Genomic DNA, 15,547 nt, shown 5'->3' with positions numbered 1-15,547 from the left:
CGTGTAGGCCAGGAAAACATGCACACATGTGTGGAAAAAAAAAAAAACATGTATAAGCAACTGCACCCATCTTTTTATTAATAAAATCACAAATTTAGGGTTACCTAGATTCCTCAGTCTGTTTACCGTCAGTCTCTTGATTTCAGCTCAGGTCATGATCCCAGGGTCGTAGGGTTGAGCCCCCGCAACGGCTCCGTTGTGACTGTGGAGCCTGCTTAGGATTCTCTCTCCTTCTCCTGGGGATTCTCTCCCCAGTTTGCATGTGTGCTCTCTCTCTCTCTCAAATAAAAATAAATACATACAAAACAATAAATACACACATTTGGAAGGAGCTATATTATTGACCAAAGGAAGAATAATTAGTTGGCATTATGAGAGAAGGAGACTTGGGTGCTTCACATGTCTCCACGCTTTGTAACATGCTACTCTTCTCTTATCAACTAATGAGTCCCAGATCCTCTGCTCTGGGTAATCTGCGGACTCAGGTGGGCTGGTTCAATCGCTCGGACAAACCCAGATTCTGTCAGATTGTCCCACAATAATTTAAGCAGTAAAAAACCCAGAAGGATGTGCTACCAATCATTTACAATAGCAGAAGTGGAGACAAAAACCAAGTCGTCATGAGTATTGGTCATGGCAATGGGTGTAGCTTCAACTTACATAGTGTCTAAGATATGCTAGGCGTTGCTGTGAGCAGTGTGTGGGGTGTGTGTTCATTTAATTTTCTCAAGAACCACATGAAGTAGGCATCCTTTTTATCCCTATGAATCTTGTTCTTGGGAAAACTGAAGTCATGTAACTTACTCAAAGTCACAGCACTAAGAGATTATAGCCAGGCTGACTGAATCCCATAGCCATGCAGTCAACCACCCTGTGTCCCTCCCTCTTAATTAGATTTTCTATTCATCCATTAGATTTCTGTGGTATCCCGAACAGTGTTAGAAATGAATAGTTTGAGCCCATACTTGTCCCCTTACTTTCCTATGTATTCTTTTTTTTTCCTTTTTTCTTTTTTTTTAATATGAAATTTATTGTCAAATTGGTTTCCATACAACACCCAGTGCTCATCCCAACAGGTGCCCTCCTCAATGCCCATCACCCACCCCCCCCCCTCCCACTCCCCATCCACCCTCAGTTTATTCTCAGATTTTAAGAGTCTCCTATGTATTCTTAAAACAACCTCCAATCAAAAGGCAGAGATTCTCAAATATGAATAATATGGGAACTCCATTTAAGTTTAAAAATAAATAAAACACAAAGAAATCCTTCAAGATCACTGAATAATTAACTGAACAATTCATGTGAACAGTTTTAAAATTATTTTTTAAAAAAAAGGTAAGGCTCCTTATGCTTATAGAACACATAGAATTTTGGAAAATAAAATCAATTAAATCGAAACTGAGAAAGACCAATTGCATGAATTGTGCCATGTTTTTAATCCCATCCCTATCTACACTCTGCCATGTGACTTTTTAGTTGCTCTCCAAAAGGAGAAACCTGGCTTTGTCACTTATTTTGGCAGTACAATATGACAAAAGTGACAGGGTGACAGTGCTGAATAGGGGTCTTAACGTGACTCATGCGTGTCCGTTTAGTTACTCCTGCATCTCTGCCTTTTGAAAAGAACCTAGTTTACCCTGCTAGATGGCTCTAGAGAAACCTGAAGCCAAATGAAGTTGTTCCGGTCAGAAGACATCTGACCTACAATTGTTTGTTTTCCTAGTGGCCAGTAGCCAGCTCTCAAATGAGAGTAAGCCTAGATCAGGTCAGAAATAAAGCTCAGTTAAAGCATGGATTTGTAGAATCATGGCCTTAATAATGTATATTGTTTTATTTGACCTTATTTTCGGATGGTTAATTTTGTAGCATTATCATGACAATGTGTACCTTATACAGAAATCAATATATAGTCTTGGAGTGCTGCCATATAACTAACACCTAAAATGTGTGGTTTCATCGACTGGGCAGTGAGAGAGACGAGGTTGGGAAAATGATGAAGAATTTGAGAAAGCTACCATGGAGAACTACGTATGTACCGGTGAAACTGCGGATACTTTACGCTGGTGATAGCTTGGAAGATCAAAAGTTTACCTAATTAATATAATGTGATGATGTGATATTTAAACGAAACCATCAGGGCGGTGTTTAAAAGAAAGACTTAGACTTAGGTCTGCCTTCATATTTATCTGTTTGTGAGTTTTGATTCAGAGAACCATAGTTTAAGTGAATATGCACAAGGGGTGCCCTAGTGGCTCAGTTGGTTTAGAGTCCAACTCTTAATTTGGGCTCAGATCATGATCTCACGGTCCATGGGATCGATCCCTGTGTCAGGCTCTGCACTGACAGCACAGAACCTGCTTTGGATTATCTCTCTATCCCTCCCCTGCTCTCTCCCTCCCTCTCTCTCTCTCTCTCTCTCTCTCTTTGTGTCACTCAAAATAAATAAATAAACATTTAACAAACACACTAATAATTTTAACGATTTGTTTTGTAGGATAATTGGACCTCAGTCTTTACAAAATTGTTAATTTTACAAAAATTTTACAAAAAAATTACCAGTGTAGAGTGCCAAAACGACAATGTTAGCGAGGTTTTATTAGGAAACTCATTAATGCTGTTGGGTTTTCTTTGACATTTTACTATTCTAATGTTCATATCTTTATTAAATGGCTACTCATTCGAGTTATTGTGGAATTTTGAAAAAATGAACTTTTTTTTCATTACCCATTTATTATGAATCATTTGTGCAGTATTGATTGTTATGAGTAGGTAATTACAATGATGGGATCATTTCAGACTGGTAATATTGAACTCACCTCTTTGGAACAGATCCTTCTGTGTCTGAAAATGACTCATGAATCATAACACTCCTGTCCATCCATTCAGTCTCCAAAACCTTTTATACTGCAACCTTGTTATCATTGGATTGTCAATTTGCTGGAACACAATCATTTACCAAACAAATAAAAATGTTTGCAATCACCACCATCAGCTACTAATTGTCATTAGTAATGATACCTCCATCATGTCCTACACTTTATATAAATTTTCAGTCACTTCCAAAGAGGCTGAGTGCACATCCATGACCCTGGGATTTGAGCTTTGTCGTCTAACTTTGGACAAAGGGATATTAGCAAAGATGATATAAGAAGAATTTTAAAACAGGCTTTTAATATTGGACATGCCCTGTTTGCTTCTGCATTGTATTCATAAACAGATGCCCTTTCAACTCAGGACCTAGAATGAACAGAAATGGAACAAAGCTGCTCTAGCTGACCCACATACATGTGAGAAATGCATGTTTAATTTTGAATGCCACTAAATTATTGTGGCATTATTCTTAGTTACACACCAATGGCTTATTAATATGGTAGTATGCGAGACAACAGAGAATATACTTAAATTATTGTTTTCATCAAAATAAAAAGCCTAAATTAAAAAAAATTATTAGAGTATAGAGACCCCCAAACCCTACAAGCATAAGTTTAGGGATTCTTGATGGTAATGGAGGAGTAGCAGTTTAAAAACCCCAGGATGAGCATTCCAGGCTTAAATTCATCCTCATATAGTTCTAGATTTCACAGCTTGAAAGCATTTATAAACTTAATGTTGGGGAAAGAGCCTTGGATGGATAGATGGATGGATGGATGGATAAATGGATGGATGGATGGTTGGATAAAAGGCTGATACTAACAAAATGGTGTGCCTATTATTTTCTTTTAGCTAAAGGACAATTTGAAGATGAAAAACTCACTACAAAGTATATGGAATACTATACTGATAAGAAATACATTCAAACTATACATTTACATTCAAACTATACATCTTTATGTACTTTCTTTAGTCCCCCAAATGCTTTCCACAAGTATTCTCCTTGCCCTGGGATTCAGTTTATCAAATAAAAATCAATCTTTTTTTTAAATGTATTCATATACTCTACAAAGGTTTATAAGCTAGCCTGTGACAATTTTTGTGGAGCTTAGTTTTATACCATATTGTTTATGTTCCAAATTCTTCAATTCTCATCTAGCCCTTTTTCATCCAGAGCTCAGGAGTCATATCATACTTTTGGAACTTAGTAGTGTGTAAGAAATATGGGACGAATTTAATTACCCTGAATTGAATCAAATTATATTGAGTTAAATTGAAAATATTTGGGACAGTCAATACACTACCATGCTTAGGACTGAGGACTCACATTGGTTAGGAATATAAAAGGGAACTGGAATTAAAGAAAGTTGAATGCTTAATTACTTTATTTGATCATAGAGGCAATGAAGCCTACCCAAGATTTTTGTAACTGGAATATATAAGTTTAAAAAGAAACAAACAAGCAATAAATGAACAAAAATACTAGTAGATCTTCTTTAATAAAGAAGTCGGATAGTCATTAATCTGGCAACGATGTTCACCATTATTGGAAGAGGGGAGAGATTGGAAGCTACTATGGTATCTGTTTATATATAACTATCAGTATCATACCAGATTTCTACAGGAAAGAAATGGCCTGTTTAACCCAAATAATATGAGGAGAATATTAAGAGACTGTTTACAAATGTCCGGAAATGATCCAAAACACCAATACATAACAGCGCACCCCCTAGCAGCCAACCATATGAGAGCAGTGGTGAGTACCACAGCGAGTCATGGAGGGACAGGGGGCGGTAGGAATTGCAGGTACTGAAATTTAAACAGGGCAGCTTTATGAGAAATAAACTATGGCCTCCAAGGACAGAATCAACCCTGAACAACCTGTCTTCCGTGCTACGATCTCTTGCAGCTACCTCTCTTTTACTGAGGCCAGCCAGAAGCTAATGCGAAATGGAGTCCCCAACACACTAAACACTGGACATTCTCCTGGGATTAGAGCAAGATGGAAAAATCGTTAGAGAGTAGATCTGAAGGTGCAGGTGAAAAGTATCTTTATGCCATCCTAAAACAAAATGTATTTTAGGTACAGACAACTCTGACTTATTTCACATAGCATGAAATACCCGGGAGGGATTGGGAACCTTACTAACATTGCTCTTTTCTCTCAACCAAATGCCAGTAATTAAATTCTGTTTCTCTTGTATTATTTTTGTCCCTAAAAAACAAACAAACAAACAAACAAAACACACAAAAATTTCTGGACCAAGAATCTCTTCTCTCATGCCATTCTACCGAACCTGTCTGTGGGACGCCCGGTACTGACTACAGGATGTTGAACACAACTAGGACCTCTGCAGGCTGCTTTACAAACCTCCTGTAACCCTCCTCTCCATGCCTATGCAAACAGAAAATTGTGTCTGAAGTTATTAATTTGGCTTCTGCTCTATTATATCAAAGATTACGTCCAAGATTTATAATTACTCAGAAAATAATTTGGTATTAAAACAACAACTTGGTAGAGAGAACAGAAAGGACTATTATCCTTAAGCCGACTGTGTAATTACCTACAACTAGTTTTAGAAAAAGTCTGTTTAACTGAGATTTTATTTTAACTGAGATTCTGTCATTCCACACTTTAAGAAAAGTGAAAGCCAAGGTAATCAGCAATCTTCCAAAGAGGGAGGGGAATTCCATTCTGTTCAACATTTACTAGCAGCTGAAAAGAACACACAGGTTCTTTCTTTCCATGTACTTTGTAAATTCCTTTAGAGATGTAACTAGATGTAGCATTTGGGATTCCACTATTTGGTGTATCTTTATTAAGCCCCACAGCTTTCAGGGCATCAAAGATCGGTATGGCATAATGGTTAAGAGTAAAGCATCTGGACTAGACGGATTAGAGCATGAATCCCACGTCTCCCATTTGCCAGTTGTTAACCTGGAACAGATTATTCAATCTCAGTCCCATATCTTTATCTATAAAAATGAAGGATATGATCGTTATGGCCTCATAGTGGATTAAATAATACACGTAAATTGTCTAATATGGTGGCCAAAGTAACTCAGTAATGTTAGCCTTAGGTGGCTGAAAAATGAGAGGGTAAACATCTCTTCTATCTTTATAAGAATTGTTGTGTGAAACATACATTTCTCTGCTGGAAAATTTTGATGTTAATATTTTATATATATATATATATATATATATATATATATATATCACTAAATCGTGTCTTCATCTTCATGTACACATGAAGTGCTAAAAACTATTGTGGCTAACCACATGTATTTATTGCTAGTTTGTCACCTCTAAATTGGTATTGCGCATATATAAACTGTCCAATTTAGTAACATTTCCTTGTTTTTGACTTTGTTATTCTTGAAAAAACTGTACTAAGGTATATTTTACGCACTATAATATTCACCCATTTTAAGTGCATATCATCTGATAATTACAAATTTCACACTCAAGGAACCACGGAAATCCAGTGTTATAATATCTCCATCATTCCAGAAAGTGCCCTTATGACCTTTTGCAATCAATTCCCCTCCCATTCCTGGGCCCTGAAGGAAAACACAAACAAACAAACAACAGCAATCACAGCAAAAAACCCAAACCAAACCCAAACAAAACAGAACAAAACAAAATAAAAACCTGACCTGGTTTTTATAGCTTTTCATTTGGTGAACACTTCGTATAAATGGAATCATTAAAACATTTTAGTCTTGTTTCTGACTTCTCTCACTTAATGTGACCTTTTTTCTTTTTCTTTTTGAGATTAGCTACGATGTTGTGTGTATCAGAAGTTTGTTTCTTTCTAGTCTAAGCAGTATTTCAATGTATGGATATAACACGTTTTGTTTATCCTTTCATCACTTCAGAAGCATTGAATTTTTCGAGTTTTTGGTGATTAAGTATTTGTTTGTTTGTTTCCTTTATTGAGAGAAAGAGAGAGAGCACATGTGCATGCGTTATGAGCAAGGTGGAGGGGCAGAGAGAGAGAGAGAGAGAGAGAATCTTAAACTAGCTTTACGCTCAGTGCGGAAACTGACACAGGGCTCAGTCCCACAACTGTGAGATCATGACTGAGCCGAAATCAAGAATCAAATGCTTAACCAACTGAGCCACCCAAGTGGCCCTCTAGTTTTTGGTGATTATAAGTAATACTGCTCTGAGCTTTCATGTACAAATCTTTGTGTGGGCATACGTTTTTTTTTTTTTTTTTTTTTTTTTTTTTTTTTTTTTTTTTTTTTTCTTGAGGCAGGTACCTACCTAGGAATGAAATAGAGTAAGTTTTGTCTAATATTTTGAAAACTGCCCAACTGCTTTAGAAGATAGTGGTTCCATTTTATTTTTTTTCATCAGAAATGTATAAAAATTTAAATTTTTCTTCGTATCCTTGCCAATATCTAGCATTTTAGTCTTTTTGACTTCAGTTATTCTAGGGAGTATGTTGTAGTACTAACAACAGTTTGTTGAGCTTTTAAATTTGTATTTATATGAAAACTAATGATGCTAAAATTTATGTGCTTCTTTTCCTTCTTTTATGTATTTTTAATAAAGTGCCTATTCAAATAGTTCGCCCTTTTTTCAAATTATTTTTCTGTATGAGTTGTAAGCGTTCTTAATTTTTTCTGGATACATTTCTTATCAGATATAAGTATTGCAAATATTTTAGTTGAGTCCATAACTCGTATTGTTATTTTCTTAATAGCTCTTTTGAAAGCGAAATTCGGTTTAATTTCGATGAAGTTCAATTCAGCGACTTTTCTTCCTTGTGATTTCTCTGCCATATCTAAGAAATCTGTGCCTAACCAGGAGGAAGACAAACTAATGCATCATTTTTGTTAAGTTTTATAGTTCTAGCACTAATAATTATGTCTATAATCCATCTTCAGTTAATTGTTTTAAGTTTTTGAATTGGAGAATGGTTAAGCTTTTATTGAACATATGGCTTTCGATTTAAGGTTAAAAATAAATAAAAAGACAAAGAAATCCCCGAAGATCAATGAATAATTAATTGAATAATTTGTTAGCAGTCTTTAAATTATGTAAATAAAAAAGTTAAGACTCCTTATGCTTATAGAACACAGTATTATTTTAGTGTATTTATTTATATTGGGAAAGAGAGAGAGGAGAGAGAGAGAGAGTGCCTATGCATGTGCACACACGCAAAAGATCAGGGGAGGAGCAGAAGGAGAGGGGGAGGGAGAGAGAGAATCCCAGGCAGGCTCCACACTGTTTGCTAGTGCACCGACTGACCCACCCAGGTGCCCTTAGCACACATGGAATTTTAAAAACAAAACCAATTAAATAGAAAGTGAGAAAGATCAATTGCATGAGTTGTCAGAATGGAATCATGTATGTCAATATTTTGTTCTCAGAAACAGAAGTCTCGGGGCACCTGGGTGGCTCAGTCGGTTAAGCGTCCGACTTCAGCTCAGGTCACGATCTCGAGGTCTGTGAGTTCGAGCCCTGCGTCGGTCTCTGGGCTGATGGCTCAGAGCCTGGAGCCTGCTTCGGATTCTGTGTCTCCCTCTCTCTCTGCCCGTCCCCCGTTCATGCTCTGTCTCTCTCTGTCTCAAAAATAAATAAAACCTTAAAAAAAAAAAAAAAAAAAAAAGAAACAAGTCTCTGGTATAATTTTCTTTTATCTTGAAGACTTTTTCTTTAGTACTTTCACTAGTACTGCTGTATGAACAACAAATTATTATTGAAAAAATCCAGGAATATTGTAGTTTTACTTTTATATGTGAAGGTAATTTATTATGTGAAGGGAATTCTCCTGGATTTAAACCTTTGGCTGATTTTTTTTTTTCTTTTATCACTTTTGAATATGCCACCCTAACACTTTATGACCTCCACTGTTCCTAAATAGATGCTAGTTATTGTTTGTATCTTTGTTTTTATACAATAAAAAAAAAACATTTTTCTCTCATTGCATTCAAGGTTTTTTTTTCTGTCTTTGCATCTCAGAAGAATAATTATGATGATTTTGAAGTATATATGATCTTTATGTATACTCCAGGTGGCGTTCATTGAACTTCTTGGATACATAAATTAATGTTTTATCATATTTGGGAAATTTTGGACCATTATTTCCTCAAACACTTTCAGCCACAAATTTCATTCCTTTCTTTTTGGAACTTTATAAGATTCTTCAATATCTGTTCCCCTGTTTTTGTTTAATTGAATAATTTCTATTGATACTTCAAGTTAACTGTTACTTAATTCTCCACTTCAAATCTATTTTTGAGCCAATTTAATTAAAATTTCATTTCAATTATTGTATCTTTCAACTAATTTCAGTGGGTCCTTTTTATCATTCTGATTTCTCTGTGAGACTGATATTAACATATTTTCCTTTAATTTTTAAACATATTTTTATTTAATTCTTTGAACATATTTACAGTATCTGATTTAAATAGTTTTCTGGAATATTTAACATCAATTTCCACTTAGAGTCAGTTTTTGTTTTGTTTTTGTTGTCTTTAATATAGATCAGACTTCTGTGGGTTTTTTTGTTTTGTTTTGTTTCATTTTGTTTTACTTGTAAATTTTTATTGAACTTGGATGTTTCAAAAACCTATTACAGCAATTTTGGATTCCAATATATTTTATGAAATTTGTTGTTTTGATCTTTCTCATACTGCTTTAGTAACTTGTTTGGCTTTAAACTTCAAAATCTATCTCCTCTGAGAATGGTAGCCACAGATTTCTCCACTCAATTTTTTCCTGACTTTTATTTTTTTACCGTGGGTCATGAGGAGTCAGACCTGTTTTAGTGTAAGCTAGCAGTCAGCCAATGATTTGGGCAGGGGTCGTGCTCAGAAACACTGAGGCCATAACATCTTCAACCACTGTTGACCAAGCTGTGGGTATACTGAGGAGCACATCTGAAATTGCGGCCAGTATTCATTTTTTTTTTTATGATTATCACATTGCATGGTGCAATTTTATATTTTTGCTGTACATGCGTAGCTTAATAGTCCTGTCAGTCTATGTGGAGGGTTTACTACTTTAGTTCTTTTATGACTTTGTAACCTTGAGATTTATCTGTTAAGTTTCTGGTTGGTCTGCTGTCCTTCATAAAGTATACTACAACTTTGGGTTAATAACACGATTGGTTTCTCTGTATATTCTGATTGAGATTGCCACTTTTAGCTCGCAATGCTCCCACTACTGTTGCCAAATTGAGTCCACCAACTGTTCTGGAATAGCTATTAGTTTTGTCAGTGATCAATCCAGTAGAGCTATGGTTTTTGCTGACCATGCCAAGGGGGTGCATGCAAGCAAGGCAGACTTTTAACATTTTTATCCAGTGTTATGGCAGGTGTTTGAAAGTAAATGCTTCTGGATTTATTCAGTGTTGATCAATTTTTCAATTAAAATTTCCTGAATTGATTGCTTTTTCTGGAATTTCATCCAGTTTTTTGTTTAATTCTGAAGGAAATTTTTACTCATAAAACCATTTCAAGAAGTCTAATAATAATAATAATAATAATATAGAAGTCTAATAACAAGTATAATTATATAATATATAATTATTATATATAATTTTAATTATATATACTATATGTATTATATACATATATAATTATAATTATATATATATGTGTGTGTTATATACATATATACTTATAATAATATTCTTTTTTCTTCTTTAGGTGGTATTTATAGGATCTGAAAAGTCTTCTCGGTATCAGTTGTTGTTTGAGAAGTTACCTTCCAAAATTTTATCAGACCCAGATGTCTGAACATTGTCCTTATTTCATAAATTTTTCTCTGCGATACAATAGTAAAGAAATTTGCTTAAAATTTATAAAGCAATGGAAAATGGTTTTGTGCTTTTTCTTTATTTAAAGGTGTTTATAAGACTATTTGAATCTTCTCTGCCTCTATTACCACATATAAATTTCAGGCCCTGTGCATTTTGCAAGAAATATCTTTGATTGAACACAGGCCATTTGCCACCTTTCTTGGCTTGCTACCTGATTGTTTTTCATGTACTTAGAAGAACTTACTGTAAAAAAACAAAGAAACAAAACTCAGCCATGAAGGCATTTGTATTAAATGTCCCTTTCTACAAAAATATCTCTTAGACTATCTTTCCAGGCTCTGTCCTTATCTATTTCATATATTTTTCCCCTTTAGTATTTGATAGAGCACTTCAATCCCAAACGTTAACTCTTCAAAATGTGACATCAAACTGTCACAAATGTGACTCTTTTGGAAGCAAGATGTCATACCATACTATTCCTTATATGCTCAAGGTTTTGTTTAGAGAATTATGGAAATGATCGATGAAAACTACAAATTATGAAAAGAGTTTGGAGAACCTCTTCTGCAGTAGATATAACTACATTCAAGGAGATCTCAGAGGTTAATAAAAATGTTCTAAAATGGTACACTATTTCTAAATCAGTGAAAGTGTTGTTGAGACCAAAACTATTTTCCTTAGGATTTGATCCCCTCGTCTATGCCTTACCCTACACAGAATCCAAGGAAAGTAGAGATTAGTAACAAAAATTCATTTTGAGATACTATCCAACTACTGCTAGAAAAGGATAAATAAGCTATGACTGGATCATAGTAGGAAAAGTGGACCTAGGAGAAACACAGTGATTCCATCTGGGGACAGGTGAATTGAAAAAAAAATCTCCTCAAGCTTTTTAATGGAAAAAAAAAGCAAAATAGAGATTTAGGGAAACTGACGCCCTCCAGTCTTCTGTGTCAGAAAAAAATCATAATTGTAGTTTCTGAAAACCAATTTTTAATGTTATAAATGTTTAATGTCCCTGAGTCATGAGCTGTTGGCCTGGACTGAACATGTGCTCATATTCAAATGCATCTACTAATTTATATTTCGCATGAAATTGGTAACATCTAATAAGAGGCAAATAATTTATTAGGCTACCTCACAGACCTACAACAATGAAGGAGCCACAGAGGCTCACACAAATATAAATGAATGATGAAAAATAACACAAATGAAGCTCACACAAATGATGAAAAATAACAACTAACTTTTCACTTAGGAAAAGAAATATATTAAGCTTAAGGGAAAGAAAAGAGATTGTCATGTTCTTTTCTAAGAATCAGTACTTTATAGACTGAGAGTGGGAAAAGTTTAATATTAAGCATCTCAAAGAAAACTGCATATAAAATCATTTCCATGTATCGGGTTAATTTTTCCACTTGGAAATTTATACGTGTTGTAAAATAAAACATTCCTCTAAAATGTAAAATGGGAATATCGGTCATCAGTCCTTCATATCTGAATTTACTCCTCTAGTAGCTAGCTAAAACCAGTGATACAGAAGTTATACAGAATAATCCAGCAAACAATTATCGGGTGCTCTCCCTACAACTTCTACAACTTGGTCAAGATATTTATTTGAAGATTAGTTGCCATACATACATTTGCAAGCTCCAGACCTGACTCTAAATCCTAGCTAACCTGCCCATTGAAAGAAAGTAATAGTGTTCAACTGCCTAGATGTAAGAAGCACAGAAGCCAAGAAGCAGAATCAGTGCCTAATATTAATGTTAATATCAATAGGCAAACTGTTTAAATTTGTCCACCAACTGAGCAGCTAATTTGTTGAGTTTCCTTCTTATGATGACTCAGCTGATTATCCCATTTTATTATTATTTTGAATTATGTATGGGGTACCTCCAAACTATTCTCAGTCCCCAAAACTTCTAAAATTTTAGTCATAGTCTGACCTGAGACAATGACTTAAGTGCAGCACTTTCCATTGGATGGCTGATTTCCTTTTGCTTAGTTTTGAATGAAATGCCTAAAGAAAGCATTCAGAAAGGATAAAAGTAGAAGCTAGATAATAGGATGTTACATAGTAAACAGCAGACTCAGAAAGAACAGTGTTGAATAACCAGAATGGTGGCATTCCTAGTTTGATAAATGCTTTTGGAGAGATATCTAGCAGGGTTTTCTCTGAGAGAACCAAATGAGGTGACGATTACATCCGGAATACCAGTAAATGGCAGTTTGTTTTTCCTGTGTGTTTGAATTTGTAGATGCTAACATTGTTTGAAATATTCTTCTTAATGCGTATATATTAAACTCTATCATCTGGGGTAAATTGAATCTATTTGCTTGCACGTCAACAGAGTTCAATATGTATGAAAATGAGGTTTAGACTGGAAAAATAGAAGGAAAAGTAGAAGAAGAAATAAATGAGAGGAGAGAAAAATGAAAGTGGTCTCAGGCATGGTAAGAAAAGGTAGACATATCACTTAATGCTATGGCAGCCAGAGGCCTTACGAAGGCACGAAACAAGGAGGGCAGAAATAACATAAAAATGAACGTTTAAGATTTAAAAGATACGAAGAACATACACTGCAGGTTATCAAACACTGTTGGGGGGGGGGGGTCATATCCTGAATGTTGCTCAAACACTTACTCCATATGGAAAGACCTGTTATATCCTGAAAAGCAAAGAATATGATGTGTTGTATAATACACAAATACTTTCCTTTTTGTTTTGATACTGGGTGGGGTAGATTTCCATTTTTATGTATGAGGCTATACTTATCTTTATTGAGAAACATTTTTTATTACAGAAAATTGTAAATACATGCAAAAATAAAGATACAGTACAACAAAATTCCATGAATCCATTAGACAACTCTAACCATTTTTACTCAGGGTCAATCCTGTTTTGTCTATATTCCCATCTACTTCCCCTTCTTCCTGGATTAATTTGAGGTAGATCCAAGGAAACTTGCATTTCATCCATAGTTATTTAATATTTGGCTTTAAAATATGTCACTTTGGGGGCACCTGGGTGGCCCAATTGGTGAAACGTCTAACTTCAGCTCAGGCTGAAGAGCTGATGATATCAGGCTGATATGATCTCACAGCTGGTGAGTTCGAGCCCAGCGTTTGGCTCTGTGCTGACAGCTCAGAGCCTGGAGCCTGGTTCAGACTCTATGTCTCCCTCTCTGTCTCTGCCCCTCCCGCACTCATGCTCTGTTGCTCTCTCTCTCTCTCTCTCTCTCTCTCTCTCTCAAAAATAAATAAGAATGTTAAAAAAAATAAAAAAAGTCTCTTTAAAAGTATAATCATTAATTATTAAATCAAAAAAGCAATATTTCTTTAGCATTATCCAATATCCAGCAAGTATTGTATTTATGTGGACTCTTTACCAAGGCTCTTTTGAAAATAATTCACAAAGCTACCCCTACATGACATGGAGGCTCCAGAAAAAATAATGCAGATGCTTCATAAAACATATTTATTAATATTCTTGTTGCTGGTAAATTCAACTTCCCATGAAAATTTCTACCATAATCTGGCCAGCTACATTCCAAATTCATATGGTCTCCATTCAAAAAGAAAAACAAAATATCCAAATTGTTTAAGAGCTTTTTGCTATATCAACCAAGCTCTACTAAACTTTATAAATATTGATATGACTTGGCATGTTTGCAAACTTATTTTATATATTGAGCAATGCTTTTTATGCTCATCATGTACTACTCACTGTATGCATTCTTTCAGTTTTCTTGTGTTTTGCCAAACATTCCATTTGACCAATGACTTAAAGTGTACTGAAACTGATGAACTGCAAGTATATTCAATATATTTCTGGTAAAATCTGAGTCAGCATGAAGAGTCTACTGGAGTGCAAGAATTAACATGACATAATGCTGAGTACAGTCTCTTTCAAGTTAAAGATCTGAATAGCAAAATTGCATCCATAGAACTATATTGATTTTCTAGAATGAGAAACTAGGCAACCCCATTTTAGTCTTGGGCTAGTACATAATACAAAGCATATTTAATGGAATTAATAGGGAATTAACTCAAATTGTGAACTGTAATTTTCTGAAGTCTTTGTGCATAGAACTCATAACGGGGAAAGAGCGTGTGAGCATGTATATATATATATATATATATATATATATATATATATATATATAATTGTGTGTGTATAATTCTTATTAATTAAGTAAAAAGCAACAAAATGTCAGCTATCATTCTATTACATAATTTTAGCAAGACTCTGCAACAGTGAACACATGTTATCTTGTTTTTAAATTCTATGTTCTGCCCACATTGAGTTATGAATAATCCAGTCTTGCTATTGCTTTTTCAAAACTCCGGTTCTGATTTTATTTCATATGTTCTATCTATTTTTCCCCTTTGTACTTCCATAAATATTCTTCTACTGGCTACTTATTAATTCCTTTAATAATATTTAAATTTGCCAATTTGTTGTTTTATTCTGGAAGAGTAACTTCCAAAGTCATTTTGAGATAGCTGTAAAAAACAGCTTTCAAGTCATGATTAAAAGTGGAAAATTCAAATTATTTAAATTAATTTTTGAACAAAATCAGTTCCACTTTCAAAACATAGCCATAAAAATCTGGCTACTATTGTTCGAATTAAGGAAAGTCATGTTTGTTAAAATAGTTTTGTTGTAATGTTAACTAACTAAAATTTAAACAAAAACTTGAATAAAGAAAAAAAGTTGCTCTAAATTCTATCAAAAAGAGAATCAGCTAGAATTTATGATAAAATACCTATATTTGAAATATGTTTATTGGCATTTGCAACAATCAAAAGTTACTTTTTCAATGTTATGTTTCAAAAAAAAATTGTACACATATACTGGCCAGCTCTGGATATTTAAAAAATATGTACACACT

General features: G+C 34.4%; 1 long non-coding RNA gene across 1 annotated transcript in view; it reads right to left on the bottom strand.

Moving 5' to 3' along the window:
* Positions 1-256: 256 nt before the first annotated feature.
* Positions 257-15,547, bottom strand: part of LOC122217191 — a 41,150-nt gene continuing 25,859 nt past the window's right edge. The window contains exons 2-3 of the long non-coding RNA XR_006201336.1: positions 2,817-2,937; positions 257-279 (exon numbers count right to left, since the gene is read on the bottom strand). This is a non-coding gene — a long non-coding RNA (uncharacterized LOC122217191). The remainder of the gene's footprint in view (positions 280-2,816; positions 2,938-15,547) is intronic.

This window comes from Panthera leo, chromosome B1, assembly GCF_018350215.1.
Source record: "Panthera leo isolate Ple1 chromosome B1, P.leo_Ple1_pat1.1, whole genome shotgun sequence".
Classification (NCBI taxonomy): Eukaryota; Metazoa; Chordata; class Mammalia; order Carnivora; family Felidae; genus Panthera; species Panthera leo.
The sequence above is the reverse complement of the archived record's forward strand: the minus strand, read 5'-3'. Positions and strand labels throughout refer to the sequence as shown.